Consider the following 17,721-nt stretch of genomic DNA (forward strand, 5'->3'; position numbering starts at 1 on the left):
TAAACATGACAATAAAAATAACAATAAAAAGAACAATAAAAATGACAATAAAAATGACAAAAAAAATAACAACAAAAATAACAATAAAAATAACAATAAAAATAACAATAAAAATAACAACAAACATAACAACAAAAATAACAATTAAAATAACAAAAAAAATAACTATAAAAATAACAATAAAAATAACAACAAAAATAACAATACAAATGACAATAAAAATAACAATAAAAATAACAACAAAAAAAAAATAAAAATAACAATAAAAATAACAATAAAAATAACAATAAAAATAACAACAAAAATCACAACAAAAATAACAATAAAAATAACTATAAAAATAACAATAAAAATAACAACAAAAATAAAAACAAAAATAACAATAAAAATAACAATAAAAATAACAACAAAAATAACAATAAAAATAACAATAAAAATAACAATAAAAATAACAACAAAAATGACCATAAAATAACAATGAAAAATACACTAAAAATAACAATAAAAATAACAACAAAAATAATAATAAAAATAACAATAAAAATAACAATAAAAATAACAATAAAAATAACAACAAAAATAACAATAAAAATAACAATAAAAATAACAATAAAAATGACACTAACAATAACGATAAAAATAACAATAAAAATAACAACAAAAATAACTATAAAAATAACAATAAACATAACAATAAAAATAACAATAAACATGACCATAAAATAACAATGAAAAACACACTTAAAATAACAATAAAAATAACTATAAAAATAACAATAAAAATAACAATAAAAATAACAATAAAAATAACAATAAAAATAACAACAAAAATAACAATAAAAATAACAATAAAAATAACAATAAAAATGACACTAAAAATAACGATACAAATAACAATAAAAATAACGATAAAGTAACAATAGCAATGACTATTAAAATAACGATAAAAATAATAATAAAAATGACTATTTAAATAACAACAAAAATAACAATAAAAATAACAATGAAAATAACAATAAAAATAACAATAAGAATAACAATAAAATAACACTAAGAATAACAATAAAAATAACAATAAAAATAACAATAAAAATAACAATAAAAATAACAATAAAAACAACAATAAAAATAACAATAAAAATAACAATAAAAATAACAATAAAAATAACAATAAAAATGACAATAAAAATAATAATAAAAATAACAATAAAAACACCAAAAAAATAACAATACAAATGACAATAAAAATAAAAATAAAAATGATAACAAAAATAATAATAAAAATAACAATAAAAATAACAATAAAAACACCAACAAAAATAACAATACAAATGACAATAAAAATAACAATAAAAATTACAACAAAAATATCAATAAAAGAACAATAAAAATAACAATAAAATTAACAATAAAAATCACAATAAAAATAACAGTAATAATAATAATAACTTAACAATAAAAATGAAAATAAAAATTACAATAAAAATAATAATAAAAATTACAATAAAAATGACAATAAAAATAACAATAAACATAACAATAAAAATGACAATAAAACTTCAATAAAAATAACAATAAAAATGACAATAAAAATAACAATAAAAATAACAATAAAAATAAAAATAATCACTTGTTTGATAAAAATGCGAACCATTATCCATTCGGATTTTATTGAATCAGAAAAAAAACGTCATAGTGAAAATCAACCCTCAGCAACTGTGGCGATTCTGGACAGGTACAAAAAAAGACATGAGCAAATTTCTGTCCTCAAGCAATCAGAAATAAACCAACCCCAATTCCGAAGTAGGAGGCAATGCCAAGGAGGTTAGCACATCTGTTAGGGAGGTTAGCCTCTTATTAACGGACAGAATTCAGACAAAATAATGAAACCGCTTAAAAATCAGAGCTTAGAATCAGAATGAGATATGGTTTCTCCAGGTACGATAAAATTCCATTAAAAAATGCCAGATGGAAACCAAATTTGATAAACTCAAATGAAATATAAAAATCTAGGTAATAACTAGGCCTGAGACAAAAGAATATTCTTTTCATTCTTTTGACTCTCTGGTATATATCCGACGCAGAACCACTTAATAAACATCCGTCAATATAAATAAACATATAAGATATTAACGAATACATACTCAAGAGTCAAAACATTGAAAAGAATATGCTGTTGTCACGGCCCTAGTAATAAGACGCTAAAGGGTTCGGTGGTCATATTACATGATCACATTTCACGCACAGTACAAATCCTCCGATCAGCAACGATGATGTTTAGTGATAAATCTGATGTCGCTAAGGTAAGAAATTCTGACTTCACCAATTGTGACATGAATCGTTCTAAAGTCACATTATATTGTTCTCTTAAGTAAAACAGTGCTTTTTAAATAAATAAAAAAATTTTACTGACTTTTATTTTGTTTATTACTTTAAAAGGAACTAAACTGTTGCAGTTTTTTTTTAAATTCTATATGCATATAATGTTGTTTGTCTCACTCTGATATTAATATGTCTGACCTACTTTTATCTATTTAAAATTACTAAAATGAATTATATATATATATATATATATATATATATACACTAACACGCATATATATATATATATATATATATATATATATATATATATATATATATATATATATATATATATATATATACTAGCAAAAGTACCCGTCGTTGACTGGGTTCAAAAACAGCCTACAAAATATGGACTCTGATTTATGAAAGTATGATAGGTTAGAATTTGGGGGTATCAAAACCAAAGCAAAATTTGATGAAAGTAAAAATAAAATAGATAAACTCCATAATGTCTTATGCCATATCTGTTCACACTGAAACACTTAGCGCAATATTCTGTGGATCTATATTAAAAAACCTTGTTAAACTTTGTGACATATTTCCATTCTATGGAGGTCAGGTGCGAACGAACACCCCATAATTTTATTATACCATATTTCTTCAAACTGAAACATAATTATCAAAGTATACTTATGCAGATAGATATGAAAAGTCTTTATTAGTTTGTGCCTATTTCGATTCTATGGAGGTCAGGCGCGGACGCAGACCCCACAATTTTATTATACCATCCCTAATTTAGTTAAAATATACTTATCAAAGTATTATTATGTACATCTATATCAAAAACACTTATAAACGTTTCTTTTTAATTTTTAAATTTTTTATTTCCATACTTTATGGACCAGATGCGAACGCAACCCCACAATTTTAATGAACCACCGTTCTGCCAAATCAAACATACCCATTCATGTGTCTCGATACATCCATCATTATATGTAATCAGTTTTTTTTAAATAGTCAACCATATAGGAGCCTATTCGTGACCAGACACACACACAGACATTCAGCTTTATATATATATATATATATATATATATATATATATATATATATATATATATATATTGAAGATCAGAGACACCTCTTGTTTGTTTCTCTTACACTCCATTTTTTTCGTTTTGGCGAAATAGTTTCCGAACCATCTGTTCGAGTGTAAAAATAAATTTGCCGTATTTTTAAGTTTTAATTTTTATTAGATCGTCTAAGATTTTCGTTAATAGAAGTATATCGTCAACGTATCTTACGTAGATGGATGGATTTGGTATGATATTAAAAACTTTCTTGGTTGGTTATACAAAATTCAGAAACCAACGGGCCGAGAGCAGAGCGTATTGAAACGCCGTCGACCTGAGTATATAGGGTGCCATTGGGGCCATGGAAAAGGGACCTCTCTGCTACAGGAAATTAATAGTTTTCTTCGTGTGTTAGGGTTGATTTTAAGTGCGGGAAGAGTGGGGTTATTATATATATTATTAATTATTATTCCTACAGTTCCATAAACAGGGACATTTGTGAAAAGACTGTCAACGTTCATTTTTGGGTTCTACTGAATGAAGTATGTCTATTACATCTTCAGAAGATAACTAGGGGGTATATATGGCATAATTGGTTTATGAAGGGTTATTATGAGTTTATGAACGTGTGTAAGGAATCTGCGAAATGATGGGATGAGGAGGGAAATTTCCTTCATATATTTTTACGTTTCCATACATATAGACCGGTCTATGTTCACCTATAATTTTATTAAATTAAATAATATACTATTTCATTTTTAATTTTTATTATTTTTCATCACTTCTCTGAGGTCGAAAACGTTCGTGAATATGGCAAATTTCTTTTTACACTCGAACAGAATGTTCGGAAACTAGTCCGTCAAAATGAAAAATGCATTGTAAGAGAAATAAACAAAGGTTGTCTCTGCTCTTCATTGAAACGTGTATAAAGGAGAGAATGCTGCCCAAGTTTACGAATATATATATATATATATATATATATATATATATATATATATACTCATGAGCAAAATATGGGCCAAACAAATTTTATACATTTTATTGCACTAAAAGCTATATTGAACAAAGAAGAATTGAACAAGAAAACTTAAACGAGACTAATAACACAGAACAAGACATTTACTTTAATAAATGCTTAGGATGGAATCGCATTCCCTTTTGATTTCTTCATCAGATCAACCCTTTTAGACATGCTCTTAACCAAAGTGGAACACTGTGAAGAGGAGATGCTATTCCATTCGCTTTGCACAGCTTCCCACAGTTTGTCATGTTTCTCAAAAGTTCGTCCATCCAATGCACGAGATATTATGGACCAAATATTATCGATTGGATTTAAATCGGGGCTTTTACCTGGCCAAAATATCACATCAATTGAATTATCAGAAAAAAAACATTTTTTGTGACTTTAGCAGTGTGTGCAGGCGCATTATCATGTTGAAAAATAATGTTCTGGGATATTCCCAGCTTCTGGATATTTAGTAACACTCCTGTTTTTAACATTCGAATGTATTGCTTTGCATTGATTGGCTTCTCACATCTAATAGGTTATCCAACTCCTACTGCAGTAAAAGTTCCCCATACCATGATCAATCCATTTCAATGTTTAACTGTCGTTTTTATGCAACTTGTCGAAAATCATGAACCGTTCAAGAGCATCGAAAACATCACTAACACGACAAAATCTTAATTCATCAAATCAGAAAACATTCCCGAACCATTTTGTATCTTTCTTGCCATAACACGAGGAAAATCTCTTTTTATCATTGATGTTCTTCTTAAATAAAAAATGGCTTCTTTGCACATCTTTTAGGGAAAAATCCTATTTCTCTTATTCGTCTAGATATTGTATATCAAGAAAGAGAATTTCCAGTCCCTGTTTTAATTCTTTGCTATGATCAACCTAACATTTCTTTGAATCCTTCAAAACAGTTAATTTAAGAATGTGGTGGTCCTTCAAAGTTGATGCTCTAGATCGACCAGATCCAGATTTCCCTTTTACCAAGCGTTCGACTTCGAACCTTTGACCAATTCGCTTCACTACAGAAAGAGATGTTTTCACATTGTCTTTTCTTAATATATAAAAAAAAATCTGCTTGTAAATCATTTTGGACTGTCTTAATCCTGCAATTCGTTTTTTTATATCCTCCCCAAGATGCGATCTTACCATTTTTAGGATTCATTTTTTTCACTTATTATTATATGCTATAATAATAATGACCTACAAAATAGAAATTTGCAGTTAAAATTAACAAAAATTAATGGAAAACTATTGAAGAATCGATTTCTTCCTTCTTTCACTCTTGGCCGATTTTTTTTTGCTCATGAGTATATATATATATATATATATATATATATATATATATATATACACATATATATATATATATATATATATATATATATATATATATATATATATATATATATATATATATCAATACCATGACCCACAGTTTACATTTCATTCTAATGGAATCAAAAGTGTGGGAGATATCTGTTTAACCGGTCACACGATTCGAAACCCGAAAACGAATCACCTTTTATAAAAGTTCGACTAATTCAACAACCCAGCAAAACGCTGAGAAATAATCTTGATTTATCTCATAAAAATAGTCAGCCATCTTAATCGCGTTTAACAGGTCAAGTTAACAAGAACTTTGTATTTAAGCTTAGATTAAACAGCTTATTATATTTTCTCTTAAAGAGCCCACACTAAAGTGGGGGGGGCTATAAATAATTATTTAATAAAACTAATTAATTATTATTCACATAGTATATGTTTAATCCTAATAGAATCGAATAATTCGGAATATTAATTCGTGAGATTTCTTCTTATATTTTTTACTCCCTCCTAAAAGGATACCCAATCAAAACCGGGCCCCACTTTGGCTAATGGCTCTGTGCGTGAGTAAAAGTAACGACAAAAATAACACCAGATGCGTTGTGGAATTTAAACTCACAAAATAGACGGTGAGATTAAAATTGACGTCAGTGTTGCGCAAAATTGAGTTGAGGCCATTAAACCACACCTCCTATTTGAAAAATGCTTACCCTTATTGCTGCGAGATTTAAGTTTGGTTAACAAATTAAGTTAATGGTTTTTACACTTTCTCGGTTAGTTTCGAAGAGCTTTTCCAAAAGCACTAAGTGCCCTATATTTCTGTTTATCACCATTTGATTACTTTAATAAAAAAAAAAAAAAAAACTTTGCCATGTTCTCTATTTCAAATGTGCTCAGTCATCTCAATACCAGGCTCGGTCCGTCGTGATGGCGTGTAGACCGTCCAGTGGTATGTGGGAGTTAATCTCGACGTAATAGTTTTGTGATTAACTTGTTGAATAGAAGGGTCTTATTTGAGTTCCGTCTTCCCATCGCTAAAAACGCTTTGTCCGTCGGCCGATCGGCACGTTTCATTTTCCTTTTATAGCAGTTAGAACTTCGGATATAATTTTTGTTGTGACGGTGGTCAAGGGATTAAGGTACAGTGCAAAAGGAAAATGAAACATCCCAATCGACAAAGCATTTTTAATGATGGGCAGACGGAAGTAAAATAAGACTCTTTTATTCAATATGTTAACAATGAAAATATTATGTCTAGCTTAATTGTCACCAACCGATGGACCATACGATATGATGATGATTACTGTTACGCTAAAGTTTGGAACAAGTTATTTGTCAGTCTGCCTCGCTCAAATTGATCGCAATTAAAACGGACAAGGAAAGGGAAATACATATATATGCAACTTTTTCTTGTTTAAACAAGCATTAAACGAACAGTTTGCACACGTCGGTTTCAACAAACACATACTTAAGCAAATGCGCGTTATCGCCAGTGAGCGATCAATATACAAAACAAAATCCTTTTACATACGTGCGTAGTCACTAGTCTTCATTCTTTGATCCTCGCTTTTCCATTCGTGGCCGTTTTTAAACGCTGTCCTTGCTTTCAAGGTCCGACTGACTCGAATATCTGTTATATTCCATGATCACGTTACGTCATTTATATGTGATATAATTTGACACTTGCATTTCGATTGCGTTTTTCTATGGGAATAACCCTTGACATCCTCGCTTCAATCACAACAGATGCACTAAGTATACCAGATGCACTAAGTATACCAGATGCACTAAGTATACCAGATGCACTAAGTATACCAGATGCACTAGGCGCATTCCAAATTTCCGCCAGGTTACCCTTCCATGTACACATATAACCATCATAGTACAAGTGTCCGCTCGATATACATGCGCTCGACTAACCCGAAAAGAAGCAAAATCCCACCACTTCATTGTTGAGCTCACTAGATAACGGAAAGCCTTATAATCTTCTTTCCACGCACAGATAAACTTTGGAATTCCCTCCCTGTTTCCTGCCTCCCTGATTGTGCCAACCTGCTGAGGTTTAAATGTGAACAAACATTTGCTGCTCAACTCTCGTTAATTCTTCGTTAGCAATTCCTTATGCTCGTAGTGGCAATATACATTTTAGGGAATGAAAAAAGAGTAAAAACAAATTAAATCGACACATCTTACCAAGGGCTTTGTTCTTGGTGTAATACTTTTAAATGTAAATTGCTTCAGACAAGGCTTGAAGCAACGCAAGGAGCTAAAAAAGAAATGAAAAGAACGAAGCTAAACTTGTCCTGCATCTTGGAAACAAATTGATCCACAACAAGTAATATCTGGCTTGCAGGGAGTCAACATATTGAAGAAATTCGCGAAAACTATAATGGATGTATGAAGAAACTATGAATTGAAATGTTGGAACAAAAATGTAAATTTATATTTTGAAAGCAGACTTCAATTTCTGCTTTTTAAAACAAAAATACGAGCTCATGTTTTTTTGCCACGAGAAAAAATGAAAGTTGTTTTTATGAACATGTTCGATGAGAACAGATTTTTCATTGTGATTTCAATCTATCAAGCTTACAGAAACCTGCGGCTGTATCCTGTTTATTGCACTAGCTGAACGCCCAGAATTGCCTGGTCGTACAATACGCTTAAACATGATATTTTAATTTATACAGATTTACCGGTGGACTAATTCACAAAAATGAATAAATAATAATGATGATGTCGTTTATGAAATTCCATCTGTGTTTGTTTACTATATCACGTCAGCTGATATTTTGACTTGACAATGAATGCCCTGGAAAAGTCACTTCTGATTAATGTTAAGTTTTTAAATATGCAAAAGAAGAGATGATTTGCGGTGATTTTAAATAGTACGCCTTCTTTTAGTGTAAATTTAACTCATTAATAAGAAAAAAATAAAATAAAATGGTGAAGTACACTCGGGCTAAAACTAGGAGATCATTCAATCCGAAATTCAATGCTCTACCACTGAGCTATACTTCTAGTTTACAATATTTCTTTTTATTTTTAAGAAGAAATGATTTGCTAATATTTTATAATCTCGTTTGTCGATTTAATATAAAATACTCCTTTGAAATATTCTTCTTTTTTATCTTCCGTTTTCCTGCTTTCCAGCTGACTACAATATGGCTGTCTTCAAGTCTAATGTAAACAAGTTCTTGATAAGCCGTTCCCATTAAGTTAACAAATTTACTGAATTGCCATCACTGACAATTAGTATATTGTCTAATTTACTACTGTACATTCTTTAACCCTTATCCTCGAGTGGCCCATGGGCCTTGATAAGTGGTGATGCCTATGTAAAAAAGGATCAGATTTTTTCGATATTTATCAGATGAATTTCTGTGCAAAACATATCTAAGAACACTTACACACACACATACATACATATATATATATATATATATATATATATATATATATATATATATTACCTTTGTGTAAAATTTGCAAAAGATAAGCTTAGCCGTTTCACAACCTATAAGGAACTCTCTATCTCCCTCTCTCTCTCTCTCTCTCTCTCTCTTTCTCTCTCTCTCTCACACACACACACACAGACAGACAGACACACACACACACACACACACACACAAAATGACTTTCTATAATAGTACCTATTTACTATGCCTCCCCACAGGACAGAGTTAGACACCAGGGTCGTTTTTTAACGTGGAGAAAAGGTACAAAAATAAAAATTGTCTCAGCCGTGAAGGATTTCTCCTCCACTGAAAGAGAACAAGAAATAGAAGTGCAGCATCTGAAGAACAGATGGTATTTATTTGTTCTCCCACCGAGCAAATTAGGCACAAGGCCGATTTTTAATGTGAGGAGTGAAGGGGAAATGGGGATCAACTCCCCGGGGAGTAGGGGAGCTGGATGGTGACAATTGGTATGAAGGGTTGCCCCTACATTGACCAAGGTCTTATCTGTGGGGTCGCCCCCACATAGGGGCTTTGCTTGCAGTATCTGTCGGAAAAGATGGTATTTATTTGCTCCCCCACCGAGCAAATTAGGCACAAGGCCAATTTTTAATGTGAGGAGTGAAGGGAGGGGGAAGGGAAAAAGGGGACCAGCTCCCGAGAGGTGGGAAATGGGAGCTGGTTAAAGGTCAGGCATGTGGGGTTGCCCCCACATCTGGTCTTTGCTAGTCATAGCTAGTCATAGCTAGTCATAGCTTGCAGTATCTGTCGGAACAGATGGTATTTATTTGCTCCCCCACCGAGCAAATTAGGCACAAGGCCGATTTTTAATGTGAGGAGTGAAGGGAGGGGGAAAGGAAAAAAGGGGACCAGCTCCCGAGAGGTGGGAAATGGGAGCTGGTTAAAGGTCAAGCATGTGGGGTTGCCCCCACATCTGGTCTTTGCTAGTCATAGCTAGTCATAGCTTGCAGTATCTGCCGGAACAGATGGTATTTATTTTCTCCCCCACTGAGCAAATTAGGCACAAGGCCGTTTTTAATGTGCTGTAAAAACCAGCTCCCCTAAAAGTAGGCAAAAAGGGGGCACTCTGGTTACCAAAAATAATAATTGTCCCAGTATAGAGGGTTTCCCCTCCATTGACTGGTACAAATTATCCTAAGTGCAGCATCTGCCGGAACAGATGGTGTTTATTTGCTCCCCCACCGAGCAAATTAGGCACAAGGCCGATTTTTAATGTGAGGAGTGAAGGGAGGGGGAAGGGAAAAAGGGGGCCAGCTCCCGAGAGGTGGGAAATGGGAGCTGGTTAAAGGTCAGGCATGTGGGGTTGCCCCCACATCTGGTCTTTGCTAGTCATAGCTAGTCATAGCTAGTCATAGCTTGCAGCATCTGCCGGAACAGATGGTATTTATTTGCTCCCCCACCGAGCAAATTAGGCACAAGGCCGATTTTTAAAGTGAGGAGTGAAGGGGAAATGGGGACCAACTCCCCGGGGAGTAGGGGAGCTGGATAGTGACAATTGGTATGAAGGGTTGCCCCTACATTGACCAAGGTCTTATATGTGGAGTTGCCCCCACATATGGTCTTTGCTTGCAGTATCTGCCGGAACAGATGGTATTTATTTTCTCCCCCACTGAGCAAATTAGGCACAAGGCCGTTTTTAATGTGAGGTAAAAACCAGCTCCCCTAAAAGTAGGCAAAAAAGGGGCACTCTGGTTACCAAAAATAATAATTGTCCCAGTATAGAGGGTTTCCCCTCCATTGACTGGTACAAATTATCTTAAGTGCAGCATCTGCCGGAACAGATGGTGTTTATTTGCTCCCCCACCGAGCAAATTAGGCACAAGGCCGATTTTTAATGTGAGGAGTGAAGGGAGGGGGAAGGGAAAAAGGGAACCAGCTCCCGAGAGGTGGGAAATGGGAGCTGGTTAATGGTCAGGCATGTGGGGTTGCTCCCACATCTGGTCTTTGCTAGTCATAGCTAGTCATAGATTGCAGCATCTGCCGGAACAGATGGTATTTATTTGCTCCCCCACCGAGCAAATTAGGCACAAGGCCAATTTTTAATGTGAGGAGTGAAGGGAGGGGGAAGGGAAAAAGGGGACCAGCTCCCGAGAGGTTGGAAATGGGAACTGGTTAAAGGTCAGGCATGTGGGGTTGCCCCCACATCTGGTCTTTGCTAGTCATAGCTTGCAGTATCTGCCGGAACAGATGGTATTTATTTGCTCCCCCACCGAGCAAATTAGGCACAAGGCCGATTTTTAATGTGAGGAGTGAAGGGGAAATGGGGACCAGCTCCCCGGGGAGTAGGGGAGCTGGATAGTGACAATTGGTATGAAGGGTTGCCCCTACATTGACCAAAGTCTTATATGTGGGGTCGCCCCCACATATGGTCTTTGCTTGTAGTATCTGCCGGAACAGATGGTATTTATTTGCTCCCCCACCGAGCAAATTAGGCACAAGGCCAATTTTTAATGTGAGGAGTGAAGGGAGGGGGAAGGGAAAAAGGGGACCAGCTCCCGAGAGGTGGGAAATGGGAGCTGGTTAATGGTCAGGCATGTGGGGTTTCCCCCACATCTGGTCTTTGCTAGTCATAGCTTGCAGCATCTGCCGGAACAGATGGTATTTATTTGCTCCCCCACCGAGCAAATTAGGCACAAGGCCGATTTTTATGTGAGGAGTGAAGGGAGGGGGAAGGGGGACCAGCTCCCGAGAGGTGGGAAATGGGAGCTGGTTAAAGGTCAGACATGTGGGGTTGCCCCCACATCTGGTCTTTGCTAGTCATAGCTAGTCATAGCTAGTCATAGCTTGCAGCATCTGCCGGAACAGATGGTGTTTATTTGCTCCCCCACCGAGCAAATTAGGCACAAGGCCGATTTTTAATGTGAGGAGTGAAGGGAGGGGGAAGGGAAAAAGGGGACCAGCTCCCGAGAGGTGGGAAATGGGAGCTGGTTAATGGTCAGGCATGTGGGGTTGCCCCCACATCTGGTCTTTGCTTGTCATAGCTAGTCATAGCTTGCAGCATCTGCCGGAACGGATGGTATTTATTTGCTCCCCCACTGAGCAAATTAGGCACAAGGCCGTTTTTAATGTGAGGTAAAAACCAGCTCCCCTAAAAGGGGTCACTCTGGTTACCAAAAATAATAATTGTCCCAGTATAGAGGGTTTCCCCTCCATTGACTGGTACAAATTATCTTAAGTGCAGCATCTGCCGGAACAGATACTACACTTTGATCTTGACCAAAAGGCCAAGGAGAGAGATAGACATAAGATCGCCGAGATAAATCAAACACCTGATTCATCGAGTAAGATCACACGTTAAGAGACATAGAGAAGAGAAACAAGCAGAGAGAAAGAAAGGGGAGAGAGAGAGAAAGAAAGAGGAAGGGACCAAAGAGAAAGAAAAAGAAAAAGGGTGAGAACGAGAGAGAGAGAGAGAGAGAGAGAGAGAGAGAGAGAGAGAGGAGGAATTATCCAATAATTTACAGTTAAATAGCAGCTTATGATCAATCAAAGATGTCAAGAATTCTTCACAAAACTCGTTTCTTATAATCATCTCTGTCAGACATAATTGTCGGTAGATCCTCTAGATACTAGTCAGTCTTTTACAAGTTAATAGATGAACGTGTGCGGATGTCTTCCAACTGATTTTTTTAGTTTTTTTTTTTTACTAGCTGTTTAGACCAGCTTTGTTCGGGCCCATGGACTGTTCATAGATTTATGTGCATATATATATATATATATATATATATATATATATATATATATATATATATATATATATATATATATATATATATTAAAATGTTTGATTCATGTCCAGGGAACCTATATTTAAAATTTCAAGTGTTTAGACCCAAAATTTATGCAGGAGTTTGGTAGGGTCTGCAAAGGTCAACTTTTTCAATTTTGACAATTGGTAGCAAAATTTCCGCCCAAAAACGGATTAAAAACTTGCTGCATACCCTTTATATAAAATTTCAAATGTTTAGACCCAAAAATTAGCTGAATAGTTTGCTAGGGCATGATAAGGTCAAATCTTTCGAACTTTGACCCCTTAGCAGCCAAATTTTCTGCCAAAAATCGATTAAAAAACTTACCCTGTATTTGAATACACTTTATATAAAATTTCAAATGTTTAGAGCAAAAATTGGCTGAATAGTTTGCTAGAGCGCGATAAGGTCAAATCTTTCGAACTTTGACCCTTTAACAGCCAAATTTTCGGCCAAAAATCGATTAAAAACCTTGCCCTATGTGTGAATACACTTTATATAAAATTTCAAATGTTTAGACCAAAAATTGGCTGAGAGGTCAATTTGTTTTAATTTTGACCCCTTAACATTTAGTGTTTTGGTCTCAAATCAAATTAAAAAGGTTGATCCATGTTCAAGGAACGTACATCTAAAATTTCAAGTGGTTACACCCAAAATTGGTAGAGGCGTTAGGAGTTTGGTAGAGTTTTCAAAGGTCAAATCGTTTAACGTTGACCACTTGACAGCCAAATTTCTGTCCGAAAACCGATTAAAAATATTTTCCAAATCTCAATACCCCTTATGTCAAATCTCGAGTCTGTAGACTAAAAGCTTGCAGAGTAATTTGGTAGGGAAATGTGCACACACACAGACACACAGAAAATTTTACTTTTTTTTTTTTTTTTAGATATATAGATAGTTTCGACAATTTACTTATTTTCTTCTTAATCTGTCGGTTGTTTTTAGCAGTGTCGTGTTTTGTAAGATCTCAAACATGACGTGGAATCAAATTTATCCAAGACTTTACGCCTGATTTTTTAAAATGGCACCTTGTCCTCCTACAATCTATCTATTAATCTATAAAAGTGAGAATGTATGTGCAAACACACTTCTCAACCTATGTACTAAACGAATTTTTTATCTACAGACCTGAAATTTGGCATATAAGATATTCAGCCATGTCGAAAATTTTTTAATCCGTTTTCATCCGGAAAAAAAGGTGCTGCTAAGGATTCAAAATGGAAGAATTCGTAAGTTCGAGTTATCGGATTATTATTCGTTTGCTAACTGTTACACGAATGAGCATGCGTAAATAGTTCACACTTACACATTATCTTTGTTAAAAATAAGTAGTTTTGAAAACACATTTTAAAAAACGTATCACGCTAGTCTAATGGTTATCGTACTTTACTCAATGTCCCTAGGTTTTGGTTTCGATCTCAGCTCGAGTATTTTTTTTCTTTTTATTACTTACAAAAGTGAATGGTTTAGAAAAAACAATACTTGCCTGCAAATGTTTCAATTTCTCTATTAATAAAATATAATATTTATGCGTATGTTACGACCGGGCAACGACAAGCGGCCTGCTAGTATATCTGTAAATGTTTGCGTGTGTGTATGAGGATACTTCTCAACTTATATATTCAACAATGTTTATCTACAGACTTGAAATTTGGTATATAGGGTATTCAGACACGTGGAAAACTTTTTAATCGTTTTTCATGATTCATATAATATCATTGAATATATTAGAGGAGCTTACCCCGTTTCAGTCTCAAATCATCTCCCTGCCATTCATGACACCGTGAATAAATCCGGAAAAAATCTACTTAAGAATTAATTTTCTGAATTTCCCAATTAATATCCCTTTTCTTTTTTAATAATAATTAATCACAATTTTCTTACATAATAACATTTGCTGCGTAATAATAGTAGTGTTAGGACGATTACTAGGAATCGGAAATCGGAATATTTTAAGGGAATCGGAAAAATATGCGCGTATTTTCCGATGCCCGAAACGATTCTCCTAATTGTTTATTTTTTTTGTTTAAAACTTAATTATCTATTGCTGGTACGAATAAAAAAAAATGTGAAAAATATTTATTGATTTTAAACCACCAATAAAATTAAAATATATATATTACCATATTAGCGTATTTTTACGTTTGCGAAAATATGTCTGTGTTACATTTTTTTTTGCGGTAATCTGCACAATAATAGTAATAAAATCAACTTTGCATTTAAATATATAGAGATTTTATAAGAATCCAAATCGAAATCGGTATATGTATCAGATTCGGTACTTGAAAACAGAATTTTCAATTATATGAAATCGGAAGAAATATGTGGATCGTCCCATCACATTAATAATACTGGCGCGTGGGTAAATTGGTGATACACAATCTAGCAAGATTCAGTTTCTGAGTTCGATATTCACCAAAGAACGCAAACTGTTTTTTTAACTTTTATTCTTATATTCAAACTAGCATTTCAGCCCGGCGTTGCCCGGGTTTTTGGATGTGTATGTTGAGCAAAAAAAAAAAAAAAAAGTGGTAGTAGGAAGGCAGGCTGGAACCCCTACCGCAAAGGAGGAAAAGAACGAGGTCGAACCTAACGTGTATGCTGTAACGACCACCGCTAAACCGGAAGCGACATTTTTTAAAATTAAGGCTAGACAATGTAAAGGAGAAGATAACTTTAAAAAAATATCGGCGAAAAAAGTGACCCCCCCCTGTAGAAAAGTGCCTAGTTGAATAGGAAGATATTAATGTTTTTAGCCAATTTTTCGATATTTGTCGTATGAAAGGTCGAACTTTTAAACGATACTGATCTTGATAAAATCCGTCGCTGCTATTGAAAGTTTAAGGCAGACATGCAAACATACATACATACATTTATATATTGGTAAGTAAAAATTTTCGACCCAAACTGATGAAAAGCTTGCCCTATCTCTGAATACCCTTTATGTAAAATTTCAAATATTTAGACCAGAAATTGTCTGAGTAATTTGGAAGAGACCGCATAGGTCAATTTTTTTTTAACTTTGACCCCTATTCTGACCCCTTAAAATTTATTGTTTTGGGCTCAAATCAAGTTATTAAGTTAGATCCATGTCAAAGGAACCTATATCTAAAATTTCAAGTGCGTGGACCCAAAATTATCAGAGGAGTTTGGTAGAGTTTTCAAAGGTCAAATAGTTGAACTTTGACCCCTTAATCGCCAAATGTCTGGTCTAAAACCGATCACATCGATTTTCCCAAATCTCAGTACCCGGTATATCAAATTTCGAGTTTGTAGACTAAAAATTGACAGAGTTATTGCGAAGGGAAATGTACACACACACACACATACACACAGATACGTTAACTTTTATATATATATATATATATATATATATATATAGAGAGAGAGAGAGATAGATAGATAGATAGATTGTACATTTTACTTTAAGAGAATAGGAGAGAAAACTGAGTGGTGAACGTTTTTACATTTTATTTTAAAATCGTACACAAGCGCCCTTTTAATGTTTTCTTATGTTTTTTTTTTATTTGTAAGCAAAGAAAATATATAAAAAAATTGGTCGAGTTTTCTTCTTTAATGAAGACTTAAATGTTTTTTTAAACATTTATTCATACCTAAAATTACATTATTGGCTGGCAAATAAATCCTATTTCAGTCACGTAAATTCTTGAGGAAAGTAAAAATTCTCTTGAACAACGGCGCATTATTTGGATTCTCCAAAGTACTATTCATCATCAGTCGAACTCGGGAATCTACACGGCATTCCGAACGGAACCCTTTTTTTATATATAACCTACCGGTGTAACATACTCTCGTTTTGTCTGCTATGACTGGGTAAAAGTCCTAAGTTATTCTCAAGTGTATTTTTGCGTGTCAGAAACACCGAGGATTGAACCTTCAACCTCGTCAAGAACCTCAGGCATTGTGGAAAAAAAACTTGTAATCAGTTGAAAATTACACTCTTCTGGAGACCGAAAGGTCAATCCTCGATGTGGGCGACACTAAAAATACAATTGCGAACCACTTAAAATTTCTACCTAATCATGGCTGAGAAACAAGAGCATACTACCCTCGTGGATTAAATAAAGGGTTAAGATCGAAATTCCGTACAGATACTTGAGTTTGATAGAAAGATTTACGAGTTCATCAGAATAGCAGGCTTTTGTGGTCGTTACCAACATCTATCTTCATGTAACAATAAATTGGACAAAATATGCGAAACAGGGGAACAAGAAAAGTAATTAAGTCCAAATTTCTTCACAGAAACAATAGCTGTTGCTTTTGCTTCCCAAAGTCCGTTTAAACAAATTAACACAGAAAACAGAATGCATGATAAAATGGAATCTCCAATCACGAGACAATCTTTTAACGAGTTATTGCCCTGAGCGATAATAATAAAATGGAGAAAAAACGAGAATCTGTCTTTTCTACCTACAAAACAATGAAATCAAAGAAAATATAGTTTTACGTGAAGAAAGACTGAAAACAAAAAGCATGTCATATAAACTATTAAAATATTATATAAAAATTGTCTTTCATAAAAATGACCCTTCGAAAATGTTTTGTTTCAGTCTTTTTCCCGATGTTTTCTACGCCGACATAATTCTCCCCAGACTAAACTTTCTTTAAACTTTCAAAATTAATGTTCCTTCTCTGTTTGTTTTTCTCCTGCAATAATAATTTAATTTCTTTAAAACAACTTCTCGTCCAGACCAAGTTCTCTGTTTCTCTCACAAAAAAACCGAACTTATTTTTGTGTATTTATTTATTTTCGG

Source organism: Euprymna scolopes, chromosome 22 (genome assembly GCF_053919585.1).
Source record: "Euprymna scolopes isolate OS-2025 chromosome 22, ASM5391958v1, whole genome shotgun sequence".
Classification (NCBI taxonomy): Eukaryota; Metazoa; Mollusca; class Cephalopoda; order Sepiida; family Sepiolidae; genus Euprymna; species Euprymna scolopes.